This window comes from Lynx canadensis, chromosome A2 (assembly GCF_007474595.2).
Source record: "Lynx canadensis isolate LIC74 chromosome A2, mLynCan4.pri.v2, whole genome shotgun sequence".
NCBI classification, from domain to species: domain Eukaryota; kingdom Metazoa; phylum Chordata; class Mammalia; order Carnivora; family Felidae; genus Lynx; species Lynx canadensis.
In genome coordinates, this window is record NC_044304.2 from 167,981,973 (window position 1) to 168,002,406 (window position 20,434).

General features: G+C 52.4%; 1 protein-coding gene across 1 annotated transcript in view; it reads right to left on the minus strand.

Annotated features, from left to right (window-relative positions):
• PTPRN2 (protein tyrosine phosphatase receptor type N2) overlaps window positions 1-20,434 on the minus strand; it is a 768,343-nt gene that overhangs the window by 286,007 nt on the left and 461,902 nt on the right.

Consider the following 20,434-nt stretch of genomic DNA (forward strand, 5'->3'; position numbering starts at 1 on the left):
GCCTGCCCCCGTAGGCACCCGACACACGGGAGGATTTTGTGAAACAGTTTAAATAAATTAAGGAGGAAAAAAAAGTGGATCACTTACTTTAAAAAAAAAAATCACAAGGTCTTCTATTTTTCTTGGTACTTGAGAGGGAAACAACATGCTTGAAAATTTGTTTGTGGATCACCATAAACAACCAAAAATATTTGTTTTCTGGTTGTGATGGGAAATCATGGTGTTAGTAGGAGGAGATCTGAATTGAAATTTACACATTGAGGGGCGCCTGGGCGGCGCAGTCGGTGAAGCGTCCGACTTCAGCCGGGTCACGATCTCGCGGTCCGTGAGTTCCAGCCCCGCGTCGGGCTCTGGGCTGATGGCTCGGGGCCTGGAGCCTGTTTCCGATTCTGTGTCTCCCTCTCTCTCTGCCCCTCCCCCGTTCATGCTCTGTCTCTCTCTGTCCCAAAAATAAAATAAACGTTGAAAAAAAAAAATTAAAAAAAAAAAAAAAGAAATTTACACATTTAGTAAGTTAGAGAAATACAAATACCCTATGATTTCACTCACATGTGGAATTTAAGAAAAAAAACCAATGAGGAAAAGGAAAAAAAAAGAGAGAGAGAGACAAACCAAGAAATAGACTCTTCACTACAGAGAACAAACACACTGAGGGCCACCAGAGGGAGGTGGGTAGGGGGTGGGGAAGCAGGTGATGGGGACTAACGATTCACTTGGGATGAGACCGCGTGTCGTATGAAGTGTTGAGTCACTACGTTGCACACCTAAAACTAACATTAGGCTGTATGGAAACTATACCGCAGTTACATTTTTTTTAAGTACACATTTAAGAGTAGGAAGACCATTCCCTTCCAATTTCCAGTTTTTTGGTGTTGATTTTAATGCAGTAATGCTCAGGTGCACAGAGTAATGGTAGAATTTTTCAGCTCCGTCACCAGCAGGTTTATATTCAATAATAAGTTTTGACATTTGAAATCAGAGGGCATGCTGATGAAATGTTGAAGCTCAGGGGTGTTTACTTTATGTTTCGGGAAATATTTGATATGTGGATCATTTTATTTTTTTAAATTTTTTAAATGTGTATTCATTTTTGAGAGAAAGGGAGACAGAGCACGAGCGGGGGAGGAGCAGAGACAGGGGGAGACACAGAATCAGAAGCAGGCTCCAGGCTCCGAGCCGTCCGCACAGAGCCCGACGCGGGGCTCGAACCCACAAACCATGAGATCGTGACCCGAGCCAAAGCCGGACGCTTAACCGACCGAGCCACCCAGGCGCCCCTGATGTGTGGATTATTTTATGTGTCTCAAGAGTAACAGCCCTGAACTCAGAGCCTTGCCTTTTGATTGATCCCTGTGTGTCGGACCCTCTGGAAGGGTTTCGGAGGGCAATGGCTGCAGCGTTGACAGCTCCTGATACCTGTCCCCACTTACAGATGTCATGGGACAAGTTCGAGAGGAAGTGACAGGACTCATCCCAACCACAGCCCAAAAGGGTTTACGAGGGCCAAGCTCGTAGACCCTGTTTCTGGAGAATTTACTATTATCCAGTGTGGGGACGTATTGCATGGACTATGGAGTCACACAGACCTTCTGCCGTTCTCGGCCCCATGTCCCACCGTTTGAAGGACCTTGGGCATTAGTGTGTGGCCCCTGAAATGGTGACAAGCAACCGTATTGGCCACGTGATGCTGATATATTATTAAACTGTTCCTTCCACAGTTTTCCTGTCTCAAAGCTGGGGATGGCCTTCCCATGTCATAAGAAGGCATGGGGATAAATGAATTAGATAGCAAACACTTGGTGCAGTGCTGGGCACACAGCGCTCAGTACTCACCCTCACCTCCTACAGTCTCGGGAATGTGTCGTGTGACCACGTGGGCAGCGTGACCACGGACAGCATGCTGTTCCCGCTGTGCGGTCCAGTGGGGGAATCAGACGATTCCGTCATGTGGGAAGCGTTAATTCGGGGAGTATTGTCACTAGGGACAGAAGGTGTGTTAGTGAGCGCATCCCTGCGATCTAGGACTGAAATAATTAAGAACTGATTCAGTTTTATGATTTCTCTTTAAGCAGAAAATATGCCGTGGTTAAGACTCCGTTCTTAAACAGAGTTATAGCGGATATGTGTTATAGACATCAGTTCAGTCGCGAAATAGTCCATTATCTTGGGTTTAATTACTTAACATTTTCTCTAGAACGTGTTCCGCAGACATAAAGGATCCCTGCGACACCGACGTGGCCCCGACAGAAACTGTCCACACTTGGAACATGAGTCCCGATAACGGAGACCTGGGTCAGGCCCACACTCGTCCCCAAAGCACAGCGACACCTCTCCACGGCTAGCCTACCTCACTTAGTTAGCACCATAGCACTTCTGTGCCAGCAGAGAAAGTCCGGACCGGAGACGCCAAACCAGTGCTGACACTAGTCACTAAGAGCATTTACCTTTCAAGTTTAAGAACGGTGACCATTACACGGATGAAACGTAATTTCTATCATTAAATCCCACCTTTATGTCACGCGCCCTGGTTAAGTTCAGACAATATATATTTTTTAGATGAAAACTATTCCCAACACATGTTACTTCTTACCCGTAAGAGGCTGTTGAGGGTCGACCTGTGGTCTTCTCTCCCCTGTGGGACTCAGCCGTGTGTGCCCCGCATACCGTGGGGGGTGCGGGGAGCAGCGCTGGGAGCTCAGTCTGGCTCCCCGGCCCCTGCGTCCAAGCTCGCGGGCCCTCGACATAACTCCTTTCTGTAAGGACACCAGACCAGACAGGGGCTCTTGTCTTGGGGCGCGTGGTTTCGGGGCACAGAGCCGGACACCCCCGCCGAAAGTCTGGTTTATTAGTCAGGGGCTGGGCCCTGGGTTCCAGTATTTTAAAAGTCCTCCCAGGTAATTCCTAAGCGTGGCAAGAGGTGGAACTGCTGGGTTGGGTGGCTACTAAGATATGAAGATGCTTTGGGGTCTAACATTTTGCTTCTCGGCCACTAGAAAAAGCAACAGGATCACTTGAGTTGGTCAAGACAGTAAAACCGGAGGGCACTTTGAGCTTGAGGGGAACTCATCCATTTGCATTTAAAGTGATTAAATCTGAAGCTTTCCACCGTAACGATCAGTTAATGTGGTCAAACGGTCCATCCGGTAACCCTGTGCAGGCCACGGTGCAGGGTGCAGGCGCAGAAAGGCCGTGGGCGTCCCATCTCCAACACTGTCGCCGCCATTAACAACAGCCCGAGGCAGAGCTGGCGAGCTGACTGGGGCTCCTGCAGGCACACAGTCCCCGGTCCCGTTCTTGCCCTCGAGGGGCTCCAGGGGCAACCACGATCTGTGTACATACCCATCCTCCTCTCGCCCATTTCTCAGCCACACGGTGGGCGTGGGATTCGGTTTCCTGGCATCTGTTTGCCGCAAATAGGGCCACAATATCACGCACCTTCCAGAGACAGAAGCTTTGAGAGTGGACGCCAGCATAAGCCAGTGCTGCCCCAGCCAGACTAGGGCATACAGTGACCCCGTCTGCAGGTGACATTCCAGAAAGTGACAGGCAGAGGGGGCGTGAGAACGGGTAAAGAGGAAGGTCTGTGTAAGAGAGACTGGAAAGAGCTGGCATTCTGTGAGCCAACACTCGTTTAGCCTTCCGTGTGAGGCGGGCATTGCTATAGTCCACTGATCCCAAGACACACGGCTCTCCACATTTCAGCATCTCTGGAGTGAATGGGCATCACACTGCCAATGGCGAGACAGGTTATGGCCATTGGAGCAATTTCTTTCTTGATGATAAAGTAACGATCATCTCGCAATCGACCGTGGCCGGGACTGGGTAGACTACGTGTACAGACACTTCACCGTGAAGAACCTGAAGAAAGTACCAGAAAGTACATGTGGCTTCCCCAAGTTCACACACTCGAAGTGCCGAGGCCGGCGTTCAGACCAAAGTCAGCCCCGACGGAAAGTTCTGGGTACTTCTCTACAAACCCAACACCTACCCAGCCTCAATTACCCTGTGGGCCAGGCACAGTCAGAGCCTGACAAGGGTCCTGGTCCCAGACAAGCATGGCTTCTCCATCTCCCTCTTTCCCAAATTACTGCCACTCTCTGCTTACACCCAACGCAGCGTCCCGATGCCCAAACAACGTAAGACTTTCCAAAGACCCCCTTGCTTTACAAACAGCCCCCGCCGTTACCGAACAGTTACAGTGTGTTTCCCAGAATGTGTCTAAAGGAAGATCACGGACCGTCCATTAACCCCCGGGCCCCCCAGAACCTCCCATCCCTCCCGTGTGCCCTAGGAGCCAGCCCTCACTGACCCATGCGTGGGGACACTGGCCCCGTGGTCTCACCCACGTGGGCACCCAGTCGGGGGGCTCGGGTCACACCCGGTCACAGGAGGACCACAGTTTACCCCACAGGGTCTGACTCCCGCCCTGGCGCTCTCCCGGCTAACCTGCCACATCAGGAAGCGAGGTTTATGGTCTAGAAAACCTCCAGAAGGGACTCTGAACACAGGCTCTCTCCCAGCAGACCACTGTCCCTGGCTTACATGCCTTACGGAAGAAAAAGGTCCTGCTTTGGTCCCTTTCTCCTCCTTTTCCTCTTTCTGCTCCCCACCACCATCATCATCATTGATCATAGTTTTAAAAGAACTGAATTCTAAAAAGGCCTGGGTTTGGATGGGTCTTGTCCTTCTGTGACCGAGGCAATAAATCCCCACCAACTTGGTCTGCAGGTGTTGGTGGGGCTGGCTCCCCCCTGGAGGCTCCAGGGAGAACCTTTCCCTCTTCCAGACCCTTCCTGCACCACTTGGGTGTGGCCCTTCCTCCAGCTTCAAAGCCAGCAAAGCCGCATCTCCCTGTGCCTCCCTCCCGGTCCTGTCTCCCACGGACTGTGCCTTCTCTCCACCTGACGGACCTCTGTGAACTCTGGGTCTGTGCGGACAATCTCCCCTCTCAAGGCCCTTAACAATCTCATCTGCGAAGTCCCGTTTGCCACGTAAGGTCACACACTCACAGATTCTGGCGGTTAGGAGAGGACGTGCAGTTGTGCTGGTGGGTAAGAGCAGACAAGGCGCTGAGCTCGCTCTGCCAGGGCCGTTCCTCGTCACCGAGCGTCGGGTCTCCGGCCCTGCCAGCAGGGACAAGGGCCACAGCACAGCGTCCCCCATTCATCCCACGGCTGTGGAGGGTTCGGGTTCAGCTGAGTATCCTGGTCCACACAACATCACCCAGAGGGCAGACGCTTGGTCAGTCGTAACTGCCGAGTGGCTGTGCCCTCTGCCAGCTTCCCGTGATTCCCCAGAAGTTGCTTGGGCCTCCGAGGCCGCAGGGCTTGGCCCCTGAACACAGACGATGCCTCTGCCTCGTTCGTGTAGTCGGGATTCGTAAGTAACATTGGCCGCTCCTGTGCTTAGACCTTGGCAAGCTGTAATTGGAGGCTCCGGCCGGGGAGCTGCGGGCACCCTCCCTCAAGGGCCAAACACACCTCAGGTGGAGAAGGGTGCTTACTGGCTCCCAGAGTGACCATTAACTACATGCTGTTCACGGTACCCTCAATAAAGCTGCCAGAAGGAGAGAGCTAGCGGGAAAACAAACGAGTAGGAGAGCGGAAACTCAAAGCAGTGTCCGGCTGGTCTTCTGTAACGGAAGACGATTGACCCGGGGACGAATCATCAGGGGAAATAAAGGCAAAGAGGAGTGAAGATAAACATACAGTCCTAAAGGGCCCTCACAGCTCCCTCGGCCAAAGCCCCAAAGCCCAGCCGGCCCTCCGTGTTTTGAGGTCTAGCGGCCAGCAGCACCCAGGGCTGGTGGGACGCGAAGCCACCTGGAGGAGACGTGAGCGGGCGGAGCGCAGGGCCGGGCTGCAGGTGTGGTCCCCGGGGCGGCGCCTCGCCCCACCTGTCCCTCCCTGCACGGGGAGCAGTTAGCGCACGGTCTTGGGGCAACGCTGCTCAGAGCACGTGCTTTGAACGCCTCTCACACGCGGTGAGTCCCGCGTTCCCCACAGGCGTGACCACTCCCGGGGCCGCCCGGCTGCTTTCGCCGTGGGCAAGGGTGTGGGGCCCACCGCCAGGCCCGCCTGTGGGTTGTGAGGGTCCCACCTCCGAGCCAGTAGTAAAGACAGGGGCGTGGCATTTCAGGCTTTACAAAGTGCCTCTGCCTCCCTTATGCCACTTAATTTAATGGTGAGAAGAGGCAGCCTGGCCCGGCCCTCAAGCAGAACCCTCCACAGCCAACTCTGGGAGTCGAGAACTTCCCTGCACGGTCCACATTCCACTCACTGCCCAGCGCGCCCGGTGGGCGTTTCGGCCACGCTCCAGAATGCCGACCACTAATCCTCCCACAGGAGGATACGCAAAGCGTGACTGATCGATGGGGAGCACGTGGCCGCCACATCAGCCCAGTGGGGGGGGAGGGGGTTGCCGCCCAGAGTTTCCACAGGCTTCCGGGGGTTCAGCGCTGCTCGTGAGGATGGGGACCGGTACGTTCTGCTTTTCAGATGTTCTGCTTTCCCCTATGCCTGGGATCTCAGGGGTGGAGACGGGCAGAGCCCAACAAGGGTTCCAACTCTGGGGAAGGGCATCTTCTTTCGCATCTTTGGTCTTCCATTTTCCTGGCACGCGGAGGCCGGGGAACCCCAGCTCTCCTGCTCTGCACCTCCGGGGGACCCACCTGTGCGTCTAGAGCCCCGTGGTGCACACTACACGTAGTTTTGTTGTTTTGTAACGGAATTCCTGGTGTCCCCGTATCGCCACGCACACAGCGGAGAAGGTCAGGGAGGCAAAACCCAGTGGATACTCGTCATCTGCACGTGTGGGAGCTCATCTCATGTCCCGGGGAGCTCCGATGAGCAGGGACAGTCTCCCCCATACCTCTGTGGGGTGGACCAGTGGAGATGGGCTCTCTCCTCAGCTCAGTGGAAGCTTCCAGAGAAGAAAGAAGACGCCTGCCCGTCCCAAAGGTCACAGAAGATTTCCTTTTCAAGCTGTGCTCGTGGAAGCTTCTGATTCAGGCCAAGTTACGAGTCTGCGCTGCCCCCAGAGAAGCTGTGTGAGGAAGCGGAAGGCCTTCTCTCGGCCACCGTGTCTGAGTGCCACTCTCCTTTCTGGGTTTGTCCACGGATCCTCCCTGCCTCCTAACTCCCGAGATGAAATCACAGCCCAGAAAGGTCTGGATGCGCAGGCTGGCGTGGGCTGTCTGCATATCACCAGGCTACGCGAGGAGGCCTCCAGGGACCGGGCGGTAACCATGGCAACGAGGAGGCATGCTACCTCACGGAGAGGCCGAGCCTGTGGTCTGAATTGTGGGTGCAGAGGGGAGGGAGGGTTGAGCTGGGGCTCTGGTCACCGATGGAAATGGGCACCTGGGGAGCAGGCATGTTGCTGAGTCCGGCCGCAAGGGAGCTGGGCTGTATTTGGCAGGGAGGTGTCCAAATAGAAACACTCGTGCAGCATCTGGAGCTTGTGGGCACGCGGAGGCCTGAAGGGGCAGACGCGGAGAGTCATCACAGCGGCCAGGAGAGCCCGAGCTCCAAAGGGAGAGAGGAGGCTTTGGGGGGTGCCCCCGGGAGTGGGGGGGTGCTGCAGCCACAGGCAGGGCAGGAGCGGCGCTGTCACCAGGCCCGTGGGGCCCCCAGGAGGTGCAGGCGCTAAGAGGTGAACTGTAGGGGGGCGTGGGGGGGGGGGGCGACCCAGGAAAACACCAAACGACAGGAATTAATGTTCCCTGTGGCAAAGGCTGCCCAGCTCACCTCTGTAGAGAACACGGGGGCCAGGCTGTGGGAAATCACAGTTTAAGGGTGGTTTCGGGGGCACCGGGGAGCTCAGTCGGTTGAGCATCAGATTTCGGCTCGGGTCACCATCCCAAGGTCATGGGATTGAGCCCTGCATCGGGCTTTGTGCTGACGGTGTGGAGCCTGCTAGGGATTCTGTCTCCCTCCCTCTCTCTCCCCCTCTGCCTCTCTGTCTCTCAAAAGAAATAAACATTTTTTAAAAAGGGTACTTCCAATGCTCCACGACAGCTCCCAGACCAAGTGCACGCTTGGGAAAGAGCTGGGCTGTGGCGACAGCCTGCTGACGTGCACTTGAGCCCTCTCCTCAGGTGGAGCCACACTGCCCTCGGCCCTCTGCCTGGAAGGACTAGGAAGCCACGATGTCCCAGACGGGACCGACATGGGGGCAGGAAAAGTGCTGGCCTCGACTCCCACCCAAGATCTCAATGTTACGAGAAGGAGCAGAGCGCCACGAACGTCTGGGCGGCACCTGAGTCAGGAAAACGGGCAGGCTGTCTCCACCGGCACCAGCCTCGTGTTCACAGACGCTCTCAATAGGCCTAAAGGGCCCCAAACCATCAAAACCACACGTCTGCAGGGCCATCACGCTAACAGTGCGTTTCTTTTCCCATTTCCTCCAGCTGGCTTCCAGAGTGCGGTTCAGGACGCCGCTGGCTGTCCACGGGCCGTCACCAGGGCGGCAGCTCGGCAGTCCCGGCAAGCTCGGGTCCACAGCGTCCACCCCCACGCGGCCGCGACACCCGGGCCCTGACGGGCTGGCCGTGAAGCGGGCGGGTGCGCAGACAGCGTGCGGGGTCCCCCGTGCACAGCCTGGCTGGAGCTTCCTCCGTGGGTGAAGGGCAGGAGCGGCTCACGCCTGCCCCGTGGCCTTGCTGCCTCCGGCCAGGGGCTCTGCTCCCCGTCACACGTGTTTGTGCACACACCCTGTGCTCCAGACACACTCAAGGTCATCCTGTCCCTGACACATTCAACTCCGCACCTCCTCTGTTCTCTTCTATCTGACAAACTCCTCATTTCCGGAAGCAGCTGAAATTTCGTGGCTCCCATGAAGCCCTCTCAGACGGTCCAACGCCAGCTCCCCGGCCTGTTCACGCCTCTGGGCGTCTCCAGGACAGCTTCGATAACACCTGATCATAACTGAGCTTTTATACGGGTGCTTCCTTCCCTGGTTCTTCAAGGAGAGGGGCCATGCTACGTTTATCTTTGGTCTTACCCCCGATCACATAACTCGAGGCCTTGTGCAGAATACGTATCTGTATTTGTACTTAGCATTCTTGGGAATGAATAAATGAAGTTTAGAAGCATTAACCTCTCAAAAAAAAGAAAAAAAGAGTGAAAAAAATTTTAACCCGTCATGAACCCAAATTTGAAAAGCTCTGGAAGAAGAACGAACTGAAAAGCGAACGTCACTTGGCGAGTGTAAGGACCCGCCGTTCAAGTCCAACACATCCAACCTGTACATCAGAACACAGAAACCAACGGTGGTGGGTTTTCTTAAAGCTCTTGTAATGAGTAAAGATCTCTCAGTCTTCAGTGCCACTTGGAAGTAATGGCCTAATCATTATTAATTCCTTTGGTATTTCCTATGATAACATTAATCACAGCAAACTCATTTGATGTAAATGGAAAATCACGAGTTTTTCTGCAACATTCTGCAGCAATTCCGCATTAATTAACTGGAGCACCACGTAAAAGTGTCACCGTGTCTGACGATTAAGCACATTTCTTGCACACTTTGATTAAGACACAAATCCCAAGCCAATAGAGAGAAAAGGTGGGAAAAGAAAAAACCACACTTTATTGGAATGCAGTAATGAAGGCCTCGGGAAGTGGCTGGCCCTTGCTGCCGGCTAGGTGGCCGCCCCTTGAACTGGAGACAGAAGGAGCCCCCGGGGAAGGGGTGAACTGGAAACACCTCTCTCTGTACTTTAACTTATTAACCGCATGTGTACAAAAGCGATTTTAAAACGTGTTTTAACGCTCTCGTGATATAAAAGGATGACTCGCAAAGGTACACATTCAGTGTCCGTGAATTAGAAATACGGAGAGGGAGATTTATATGCAAACTTATCTCAGGGTATAGAAAACACCTTCTTTACCACTTACGGTAAATGTTCAATTTCTAGAGGGTAAATTGCACACTACCTCATTCAGTAGCATAATTTTCTTCCCGGTGATTGGCATTTGGATATCAAGGTGGGAGGAAAGGGACGGATGGCAAGGCTGCACAGCTCGCCAGTGTAAAAGGCATTCATTAGAACAGGTTCTCCAGCAAATGGCATGCCTGCGTCTTGACAAAAATCATGTCAAAAGTCACGTCAATCATGCTATTTTTTTCCCTGCTGGTTCAAATGCGCATCTTCCCAGGGATGACAGACACTCACAGAGGCACCTGCAATGCACCAAATAATGCCTCAGATCTTAAAGGACGAAGCCGGAGCGCACGGGCCATGCATTAAATTGCTGACTGACAAATACCCAGGACAAGAGAACACTGACATCGTCCAAACAACAGAGGTTGTGTGGTCCCTCGGGGGAAAACCCGCTGGAATTGCACAGCCACAACAGGGGCCGGAGCCAGGATGCCCGCCCATGTGCAGCAGAGGTGGGGGCGGGGGAGGTGTGTCCCGGCCCCCACGCCCCGAGGTGGCTGAGGTGGGGGTGAGCGCCCAGGCCCACAGCCGCCGTAGGGTTGCACACGTGGGGCAGGTTCACAGAAGAGAGTCCTGTCCTGCCTCTGTTGGCTGATGGGTCGATAGGACAGATGGATGGGTTTTAAAGGGTGAATATTCTAGAAAACTTACACGAGGGAGAAAACCAACAGCATTTGGTGAGAGGAGGGGGAGTGGAAAGAGGAGAAAAATCACGAGCACTCTTTTACTGTGAAAATCTGACGTGTCTCCAGACTTACGTCATTTTCCTAATTAGACGGAAGTCAGTTTTCAATATGTATGCACATAATCACTTAGGGTAATTTTACAAGATAATCAGAGGATTTACAGAGCAGACTTGCATAGAACCACACGAGCCGGTCCACGTACGAGACCTAATAACTGTTAGTACGATGTGTCCTGTGACGAACGGCCATGCACAGCAGCAAATGGGGGAGGCAGTGCCCAGTGTCTCTTACTTGAGGCACCGGGCTTGCCTTAACACCAAGTGCCCGGTCCTCAGGCAACGGGCAAGATGCGAATTTGTACGATGACGTAAAGCATTGTTGTGAGGTTGTAAAAATCTACATTTAATTTTTTTTTCGTGGCAATGTAAAATAACAAAGAGTAAAAACAAAGACAAAATAGTTTGGGAAGACGACGAAGAATGAAAAACGACCTTTCGATGTTGTGATCTTGCTGGAGATCCATTTCAGAGGGTTCACCTACGAGCTGCACTGAGAGCCTTTGCGAGCTTTTCTGTAGAAAGAATACTGGACGACACCTTGCAGGTAGCCCTCTCTGACAGTGCCCTTCACCCTGGAGGCCGGCACGGAGGCCTGGCGTGGAGCCCGTGCCGTGCCAGGGTTCGATCAGGAAGGGGTTCCCGAGGGGCCTTCTCCTCAACTCCCAAAGAAAAGTCCCGCATTTCAAACAGCAGCTCCCTGCTTTGCTCATCTTTCCCTAGGAAAGCCAGTCTCCTGTGGGCGTGGAGGGGTCTGTTTTGAGAAGACAAAGACAGTGAAGTGTGAGGACGAAACCCGTAACGAGCAGAGAGAGCTACAGGGTCCGCCAGCAGAACTCCACGCGATGTTGACACTGCGGCGCTAGAGGGGTGCCCCTCCAGCCTCAGTGTGGACATCTCTGGATTTAGCCATCAGAGAGGGCTTATGTGAGTAAGACCTCAGACCTCGGTGGGTCACGGGACCGGGTTGCTGTGTGTGTGGGGTAAGATCTGGCCTGAGCCGGCGGGGGGGGGGCGGGCAGGAGGGGATGGAGGGAAGTCTGGAAAGAGCAGCGCTGGCAGGTAGGATGACTGAGCCCCAGGCAGACAGGGCCTCGGGCAAGTGGAGAACAGGTGAGCACCTGACTGGGGTAGAGAAGAGGCTTGGCGTGTCCGGGAGGCCAAGGAGCTGGCCGCAGACCGGCCTCCCGGCAGTGTGGGACCCCCATCCGTTCCTGTGCGTTTCCTACACGCTCCCCCTGCTCCTGCTTGCAGACTGATGGACTCTGGGGGAGGAAAGAGGCAGGACACACAGTTCCATGGGGAAAATCCAGGGTGTGCAGAACTACGGTCCGAAAGGCTTCCTGGAGCAGGCACCCTCCCAACAGGGCTGGTGATGAGCCAAGGCCAGGGCCGGCTGAGGACCGGCACGTAAAGGCATGGCCCCGCCTTGACATTCTCCCAGCCCTTGACCTGCCGGTGCCCTTCGGTCCTGGAGCAACTCGCATTCTGAGCTTCCCCTGCCCTGGGCCCCTGACCTCAGCATCCGTCCCCGAGGTCTGTCCACTGCTTCTCCTTCTGCCTGTGCTGCTGCTGTCCACACACAATTTCCAAGCATCTGCACCCTTACTTACTTTGTAGCCCCAAATTCCCTGCCAAGTTTCAGACGAGGCACATCTGGCCTGACGACTCGGCAGACAGAAGAAAACACCAGCCGAGGGGCCCAGAAGCCAGGGCTCGGGGCGCACCCCAGATCCTCGCTGCCCCGGGCAGGGGTCCTCGCTGATCTAAGGCGCGTCACCTACATCCGCATTGCTGTAAGGCTGGCGAGGAAGCACGGTCACAGCACAGATGCACTGCCCGACGTGCGGTCAGACCAACCCTCAGTCAAGGACCAGCTCAGCTCAGTTTCTGCCACGTCCACGTCCACGTCGTGAGTGCACAGGCCTCCCCGGGGCAGAGCTCCGACCCCAACGCTTTTCTGACCAAGAGTGCTCCGTGGCTGCCCACTAACTGCTGCTTATGCACGAGCTGTGTGGCCTGCCTGCCACGTTCCCACGGGGCAGGCCTCTCCCGTGCACCCTGCGTCCCCTGAAACAGGCCTTTTCTTGTCCCCAAACAGGCCATGCTGCTCTCTGGGCCTCTGCCTTTTCACCCCTCCTGTCCAGAGCGTCTGTCCTCAGCTCCACCGGTCAGACTCCAGCCACGTGGCCTCCCCAGTGGCCGCGTTATCCTTCAGCCCCCCCCCCCCCCCCCCCCCCAGCGTCAGCCAGGAAGTCTAGGTCTGCTCCCAGCACTTGGCAGGTCTCACGTGGAGATGCCCCCTACACAGTCCTTGGTGCACTGACTCTCGGCTCCTGTGGGATCCTGACGGCCCAGGCCTCAGACCGCTTCCCTTCCCTGGGGTCTTCCGGGATCTTCCATAGCAGCCGGGCGGTGCCTGGCACACACAAGGCTTAAACACACAACAAATAAATGGCTGAACTACGTCTCCTTAGAGCAGACAATTAAGATAAAACGTTCAAGATATGATTAATAGAACTAAGTAATATTTTGTTTTGAACTATATCTAAACCCATTTTTTCTTGTTTAGATCAAACTGTGTGAACACGGGGAGAGCATCTTACAAAATCATTAGAGAACAGAAATACCTTTGTTTCAGCCCCAGAATTATCAAAGCCAGGCTTAGGAAAAGCTAGTTGAATCAAATCAGAGGTCATTAACAAAGGTAACATACGTTATGAATTGTTACGGACGTCACCAAATTTCAAAGGCATATGTAATTATGAGCAGAGCAACAAATACAGTAGTTTCAATCAAAAACCATTAGTAGATACGGAAAATGAAATATAGATGCAAGGAGATGAACAGCTTAATAGTCCTTGCATCTAATTAATCAGTGAGCTGATTAATGAATTGTACATATTTTAAATGTGTCCACGGAATCTTTCAAAAGCGAGCGCTCTTCTGGGCACCAAACCCAGTGGGGGACCCCAGGGAGACCCGGCCGCCGTCCCCGACTTGCATGGAGCTTCTCCTCTACGGCAGTGCCGACCCTAAGCAAGCAGGTCGATAAGTGAACGGGACAATTTCGGACCACGGCAGGGCTCTGAATCGAGGAGCAGAGGTTTACACGCTGGGGGTGTATGGCAGGAGGCTGTGTGAGCTTGGAAGCCAGGACAGGCCCGCTGAGGGACAGCTGCCTGGTGCCCACAGGACAAGGCCAACTGAGCAGACTCCGGAATGCTCTGCGGGCTCAGGGCCCAAGGGCGGGGGTGGGGATGGGGGTGAGCGGACTGCTTGGTCCACGAGCAGTTGCGGAGGGGATGAGGTCAAGGCAAGGGCAGGGGTCACCGTGGTGCAGGGTCAGGGCCGCAGGTCAGGACGGGAACTGGTGCAAAGCTTTAGCAGGGACATCACGAAACCTGATCAGGCCCCAAAGGTCCCCGTGGTTACGAGCCGTGAACTACTCCAATAAGAGACGGCACAGGAGGCGGGGAGGAGAGTGGATTCCAGGCGTGGCGAGGGGGGCAAGTGAGGGGGGCAGTGGACCCCGGGCTGTGCCGTACTTTCGTAAGTTAAACATCAGATCCTGACTCCCAGTGTTTCGTGTGAACAACCTACAAGATTAAATTCCAAACAAGTTTACAAAAACGGAGGTCAACGATGGGTCAGGCGGATCTCAATTGCTGCCACTAATTAGGACGAAAGGGGTTAACTGGATGCCCTTGGCGAGGGGGCTCTTGGAAAGGCTACAGCCCTGGAGTTGCCCTGTTCTGTCCACGTCACGCCTGCTACGAGGAAGGGCGTTAAAACGTCCCTTCTTACTGCTCAAACAGCCCGAGTTGGAACGGCTCTCCCTGAGTTTACAACATCAGGCATTATAACGATATGATAACTTGTTGTATTTATCACATTTTCCTGGACCTTCCTTTTCAAGAGCTAAACCTCTCCTCCTAGACAATATCTATCGAAATATTTTGACTTCACATTCCCAAGCAAAGAAGAATCACAGAACACTGAGGAAACTGACCACCGGAACTCTGAGTCTTTTCCTCTCGAGAAAGTTTTGAGTGCCACTGTGTCCTCGTTTCTGGCCAGGTGGCCCATTCATTCATGCCTGAAGATTCACCATGAAAATATTAGAAAAAAAATTAATGTCTATTTATTTTTGAGAGAGAGGGAGGGAGAGAGAGAAGGAGCAGAGGAGGGGCAGAGAGAAGGAGAGAGAGAATCCCGAGCAGGCTGCTTGCTGTCAGTGCAGAACCCGACAAGGGGCTTATCTCACAAGCCATGAGATCGTGACCTGAGCCGAAATCAAGAATCAGATGCTTAACTGACTGAGCCACCCAGGTTCCCCCACCATTTTCCAAAATAACAGGAAGGTCTTAATTTTGGCACCTTTCACAGACCCCTGCAAGTGACAAAACCAGGAAAAAGGCAACCAGAGCTAAGCTTTTCATATTCACCCTACACATTTTTAAGGACTGATGCTTTACAAAACAGGATTCTTTCAGCTCCCCCAGTTAAACTCAGGGACGGTGTGCTTTCTTTTTTTTTTTTTTTAATTTTTTTTTTTTCAACGTTTATTTATTTTTGGGACAGAGAGAGACAGAGCATGAATGGGGGAGGGGCAGAGAGAGAGGGAGACACAGAATCGGAAACAGGCTCCAGGCTCTGAGCCATCAGCCCAGAGCCTGATGCGGGGCTCGAACTCCCGGACTGGGAGATCGTGACCTGGCTGAAGTCGGACGCTTAACCGACTGCGCCACCCAGGCGCCCCAAGGGACGGTGTGCTTTCTATTTCCTTCTTCAAAACAGGCCCTCTGTCCTTTCCTCCCATTCTCCCTCAAGATGTGATGCAACGTTTCGTCCCTGATGAAGTCTGTCCTCATTGCTCGAAGCCAAGTTCCGTAGTTGCCCTGAATGACCAGCGTGCTTCCTCCGTACCCCCTGCAGCACAGCCACAAAGACAGAACGCTTCAGGTGTGCCTGGCTCTGTGCTGTGAGAGAACCTGAGCTTCATGACCACTCTGTGAGGCCGTATACTGTACCTCCCTTATAGACAGCAGGGTCTGAGAGTCAGGGAAGCACACTGGCTTGCCCACGTTTGCACACCTAGAGTGCTGTTATGGTCAGAAGAGGGACCGTGTTTACTTGGGTTACTCCCTCCTGAGTCCCACGGGGCACTCTCATTGTCAGGGGTATGTGTTTCTCACCAATTGGGAATTCTCACTATTGGGAATTTTTATTGGGAATTTCTTTCCCAATAGAGACACATATTAACTACAAGGTACAGTTTAGAAAATATTATCCATACTTTCATGGTTTTCTCTGGAAAATCTGCCACTCTTAAAAACTTTAAACATCTGAAAAAACACTCTTTGTGGAACTGTGGCTGCAGCAGCAATAACAATGGAAATAGCAATGATCGTGATGGTGGTGATGGTGAGGATGATGGTGATGATGGTGATGATGATGGTGGTGATGATAACGACGGTGATGGTGATGATGATGGTAATGATGGTAATGATGATAATGATGATGGTGATGGTGGTGGTGATGATGGATAGTGATGGTGATGATAGTGATTGTGATGATGGTTATGGTGATTATGGTGATGGTGATGATGATGATAATGATGGTGATGGTGATGGTGATGATAGTGATGATGGTGGTGATGATGGTGGTCATTATAGTAATGATTATGGTGATTATGATGATGGTGGTGGTGATGATGGTGATGGTGATGGTGATGACAGTGATGATGGTGGTGATGATGGTGGTGATGATGGTGATGGTGGTGGTGATGGTGATGACAGTGATGATGGTGATTATGGTGATGGTGGTGGTGATGATAATGATGGTGATGGTGATGATGGTAATGATGGTAATGATGATAATGATGATGGTGATGGTGGTGGTGATGATGGATAGTGATGGTGATGATAGTAGTTGTGATGATGGTGATGGTGATGGTGATGACAGTGATAATGGTGGTGATGATGGTGGTCATTATAGTAATGATTATGGTGATTATGATGATGGTGGTGGTGATGGTGGTGATGGTGATGGTGATGATGATGATAATGATGGTGATGGTGATGGTGATGATAGTGATGATGGTGGTGATGATGGTGATGGTGATGGTGATGATAGTGATGATGGTGGTGATGATGGTGATGGTGATGATGGTGATGGTGATGGTGATGATGATGATAATGATGGTGATGGTGATGATAGTGATGATGGTGGTGATGATGGTGATGATGGTGGTGATGATGGTGATGATGATGGTGGTGATGGTGATGATGCTGGTGATGATGGTGATGATGGTGGTGATGGTGGTGATGATGGTGATGATGATGGTGGTGATGGTGATGATGCTGGTGCTTATAGTAATGATGGTGATGATGGTGATGATAGTGGTGGTGGTGATGATGATGGTGATATGGGAAGCAACACTATTTATCTGAGTGTTCACCATGTATTACTCATTATTCCAAGTTCTTACCTCATACTTAACTCATCAAAATCCTACAAAGGAGATACCCTTATAACCCACATTTTATAGTTGAGGAATCTGGAGTAACCTTTCCAAACTTATTTGGTCGATATGTAGAAAAGCCAGCATCTTACCCCAGGCGGCCTGACTGAAGAGTAATATTAATTTCCAGTTCCTTTCTCATTGGTATGTGTAGTGGCATTATGATGTCCACAAATTGCTAAAAACTGCTCCCATCAAGAGGCGGAGTCAAATTCTCCTCCTGGAATGTGGGCTGGACCTAACGACTCGTGTCTGATGAATGGAATCGAATGGAAAAGACTACGTCATAAAAGGTCCCATGACTTCCTACTAGTTCTCCTTCTCACTTGGCTCACTTGCTTCTGGGGCAGACAGCTGTCCTGCCATGGAGATCCCTCTGGAGAGGCTCACGTGGTGAGGACTGAGCCTTTGGCAACAGATGCGTGAGGGAGCCACCTTGGAAGTGGCTCCTTCAGCCCAGTTAAGCTTTCGATGGGAGGTCAGCCCATGCCGGCAGCTTGACCGTAACGTGACAAGTGACTCTGAGCCGGAACCATCTGACTGAGCAGCTCTTGGATTTCTGACCCACAGAAATGCTGTGAGACAATGAATGCCTGTTGTTTTAAGCTGACAAGTTTGGGGTAACTTGTTATATCGCATTCGATAACTAGTGCAGTATATTTCCTTAGTGGATGAAGGGAGCTTCCAGGAAGCTCTGTGAAGATCATCATCGGGCGTTCCTTAGCCTATGTGATATAATCCTACTTTCATTAAAGTTCAATGACCATCACATTTAGATAACTTGGTAAAAATTCAGCAGTGGTGGAAATGGTGAGAGTATTATCACATTATTGAGATTTTGTTCTGCAAAAGATGAAACACCGTGATGGGGGGATTCATTGTACGCAGTTGTGACTCTTCAACCCACGGGCTAGGCTGGACATTGAGAGCTAGCCAGTCTTTCTGCCTCTGGGGAGGGAAGTTCTTAAACCACTTGTTCTTTTCATGTCACCTTCTAGGGAAGAATATTCTTCAAATATCTTAGAAATGCTGTCGAGTTTTCTGAAAGGCCAAACTGGATTACCGCGGCTCTTAGTGGAGGGGAAAGAGAGCTGTAGGGATGGGCAGCTCTTAAGTTCCTCACGACGGTGCTGGCACGGTGCCTGTAGGGACCCTGTACTGACGGGGCTGCTGGGCCGTGGCCAGCCAGCACCCACGCAGAGCGAATCTTGCGCCTCTACACCAGGCCCTCCCGGGTTTTGGTTGAAAGCAGAGGCTTTTCCTTTACAAGCGGACCTTATTTGCATGAAGGGTCAGTCCTGAGTTTATATCAATAATGCAAAGAAGAAACATGTTCCCCCGGGTGCAGCCAGCCCGGGGCAGAAAGAGGTGCTGGGGTGGGAACATCGGGGAGGCGGCACACCCGGCTCCAAGCCTCCACACCAGGACGCACACGGCTACCGTCACACCTCTCTGGAGCGCTGTCCTTAGGCCCCAAAAGTCTGGATGGGTAATGCGCGGAAAGGCTTTCCCCACGCCGAAGTCTGGTGGATAAACAGGCCCTTACCCAAGAGCGACCTCAAAGTTTAAAAGAACCCCTACATCTCTCGGTCTTTCCACAAATTCTGGAGAGGCCACTGCAGACAGTGGCACCCAGGGAGTCCCCAAGAGGCAGAAACGGAGGACGGGGACACCTCCCCATGATGGCAAGAGCTCTATTCTAGCTCCAATGAAACTCACTTCAATAAAACCAGCCAATAAATTTTAAAACACACAAAAAATCTGACTCCAATCATAAAGAGGAGATTTTTTTTAAACAATAATTTCTTTTCTGTTTTAGAAGTAATTTCCCCCTTAGACCTCACTTAACCAAGGAGCTGTTCCATTTCTTTCTTTTTTTTTAATAATGAGGTTTACCAAATTAAAAATAAATTCAGTATGCCAAATGATTTAACAATTCAGTGCAATAAAATTCTACTGGCTCCCAGCTTACCAGGGCCTACATCTACTGCACAAAGTAAGCCTCGCTCTAAAATTGCCTTTGCGTATCATGAGTGATACATCTCCTAGTTAATTCACAGCACTTTTAGAATGGCACAAGTTAGGGTCAGAAGACCTCAAGTTAATGTAATTACAGCTCCCTTATCGAACGAAGCAGGCTAGGGTTTTGTGAAGCAATGGTTCTCCCAGGGTAGCCCCTGCGCCAGGCATCACCTGGGCACTGTTAGGAATGCCACCTACGGGGCCCCACCCCAAACCTACTGAATATTACAGCTTGGGGGAAAGGAATCAAGATCGCCGTTTTAACAAACCCTCCGGAAGTTTCTGATGCAGCTGAAGTTTGAAACCGCTATTTTTAAATTTTTTTTTAAAGTTTATTTACTTATTTGAGAGAGAGGAAGTGAGAAAACAGGGGAGGGGCAGAGAAAGAAGGAGAGAGGGAGAATCCCAAGCAGGCTCTGCAGTGCCAGCACGGGGCTCGAACCCATGAACCATGAGATCATGACGCGAGCTGATATCGAGAGTCAGACGCTTAACTGACTGAGCCACCTAGGCGCCCCTGAATACACCATCTTAAAGGACGGGTGCACCCTCCCGTTCAGGTACCTTCGAACAGCAAAGGGCCTGCGGCCATACATGTCACTACAGCCCCAGGAAGGAGGGATTGGACAGGGCCCGCCTGAAGGTGCTGGCAGGATACTTACTGTGTGTGCATATGTACGTACGTACGTACGTGTGTGTGTGAGTTCACGCATATACCCACGCACGTGTGTGTCTGGAGACAGAACACGAGCTGGTCACTGTGCCACTGTTCACGGGATCTCTGGCTGGCGACGGGCCGTACGCATGCTCAGGAATGGAAAACGGACATGATGCAGTTCACGGACTGAGAAGGAGCAGGCTCGCCCCGCGTGCAGTTTTCTGATGCTGCCCCGGGAACGCGGTGCCAGGTGCCCCTCCCAGCTTCACGTGGGGGACACTAACGAGGCGCCAAGCGGTTTTTCCTGGCCCCAGTGGGGCCCTAGGAGGTTACACAGCTTGTGTCTATGCACTTGTGTACGTCCCAGTACAAAGAAAGGTAACGCGTGATTGTCTGTGGAGACAGCAAGCAGCACCGTGTTTCTCGGTTTCAGACCCTATTTTCTCAGGATTCGCAACATAACGTCCAGCTCACGGTGACTTCGTCTAAAAGACCACCACCTGCCTCCGGGACTCTACGCACCCTGCGCTCCATCCAGGCCCG